Source organism: Cupressus sempervirens, chromosome 9 (assembly GCF_028749045.1).
Source record: "Cupressus sempervirens isolate cs-2001-9-10 chromosome 9, ASM2874904v1, whole genome shotgun sequence".
Taxonomy (NCBI): Eukaryota; Viridiplantae; Streptophyta; class Pinopsida; order Cupressales; family Cupressaceae; genus Cupressus; species Cupressus sempervirens.
The window spans coordinates 266,761,583-266,763,868 of record NC_143126.1 but is presented as its reverse complement, the minus strand read 5'-3'; positions in this window follow the sequence as shown (position 1 = coordinate 266,763,868).

Sequence of the window (2,286 nt, the reverse complement as noted above, 5' to 3'; positions counted from 1 at the left end):
CTTGATGTACTGCATCCTTGAGGGTTTTTGGCTCAAATACCTTAACTCCCCCAATAATACGGTTATTCAATCCCCTAATAAAATGTTGTGTCAACTGAGCTGAATTTTCACTAAACCCTGAAAAGGACATAAGCTCATAAAACTTACGCTCATACTTGGTTACTGACAAAGTGTACTATCTAAGATTATGAAATTCATCAACCCTTTGCTATTTCCATTCCTTTGGTAGGAATCGTTCATGGAAACTCTCTAGGAATAATTCCCATGTAACACTGCTCATATCGATTCCCAACTTCTTCTCCTCAATCGTCCACCAAGTGGCCCCAAAATTCTTTAAATTGGTGATCAAAAATCTTTCCTTAACATTGCTATCGAACTCTTGCATGGCAAAAATCCTGTCGAGAGAAATAAGCCACTGCTCGGCCACATAACCAAAACCTTGCCCATTGAAAGGCTTAACCTTGGATCTTGAAAGATCCTTCATCTGAGTGGACACAATGGACCTCTGACGTTCCTTCTGAGGACTTCTAGATCTGGGTCTATGCTCTTGTTTTGTCTAATGCACTTTAGGCTATTCTTGAACAGGAGGTAGACATTCTAGAATAGTCTGCATCATCTATCTCAAACCGACCTCTTCAGACTCAGCTTGGTCCTCTCTACTGCTCTCTTCCTATTGCCTACTAGAGTGCTCTTCCCTGCTCTCTACATGAGCCGATCACTCATGGGCAGACTCATGGACACTGATGGTTCTGCCATGACCACAACCTCTACCACGACCTCTACCACACCTCTAATAGAAGACCTAGTCCCACATACCATCCTACAACAGTACAAGGTACTAAGTTCAGTTCTATGTCTAGGTTTAAGTTGAAATTTCCAATTTTGAAACTAAGTTTTGAAGTATGAAAAATATTCAAGTAATAGTTTGAGTCCTATTTCAATTCACCTAGATCAAGTTTGGAAAGTTACACTTAATAGTTCAAAGTTCTAGTTGTTCCAAAATACCCAGAGCTCCCAATGTAGAAACTCAAGCTCTGATACCAAATGTAATGCCCTGCCAAGGGATCCAAAGAATTAACCTAGAATTTCACTAAGTTTAGTAGCATTTTTTTTTTCACGAAATTAAATACCACATATAACTAATGCACAATAATAGAAGCAATAGTAATGTCCATCTAAAAGTAAACATAACATAAATAACAGATTACATTCTTTAAGATCCCTTAACATTGAATTACATACATGAATCCATCACATGAAATAATAATGATAAGTCCCATGTTTATATATTATATTTCAAATACTCAATCATCCACTGTACATGTCATAGGGTATGACAAGCTCAAAAGAATATACATACATAGAATAAGGTACATCATCCTATTCTAATCCATGATACATCAAAGTAGAGATAATCACATGATACACATGATACAACATCATAGAAGACATATACAACCATCATAAAGATCAAACATAATAAACTAAGTGCACGGTTCCTCCCAATCGTCAATAGCATCATTAGACCATCGCGGATCCTAGCCATCCCTCTGTACGTAACATTTCAAATCACCAAAGAGATCACCAGTATTACATAGTAGGAATGTCACTCCTAATATATACAACATCATATGTAGAAAGTAATCTAACATGCAAATAAAAGCATAAGATAACATCATCTAACATATGCTAATCATCAATGACAAAGGATACATATCCACCATCATGAAGGATGCAACAGCCACGATGTCTCAATAAATCTCAAAATGATAAGAGTGGAAAATACACTACCACCCGACTGCGTGGTACGTAAGTGGTCCACTCCCACCGTGCTGAGGAGATAAACTCAAGTCCCAAACAGGCTATCAAAATCACATAGCACATATCTCTATAAGTCTAGGAATCCTAAAAGTATACTAACTCAAAGGTTCTAAACAAAAAATCTGACATCTAATCCCAGAGGCACACAATGACATGTAGGAACCTACTATGCAAGCGAGAAAGTGTCATCGCAATTATCACGTACAAGTTACCCTGGCAGTTAGCTAAACTCCATGGGTCCATACTGATTACATGCAACCACTAGTATCCTCTCATACTAGCGAGGCATACTACGAAATGCAAGGTCGCAACCATGCGTCTCACTACTCCCATCCTAGCCTGTACAAGCACTCAAGGCATGGGAGAGAACAAAACACTTATCTTTTTAGGTTCATTTAGTTAGTATTAGGTGTGAATGTTATCACTTATTAATCCAACTTACAATGAGTTACCCTAGCAACCTCT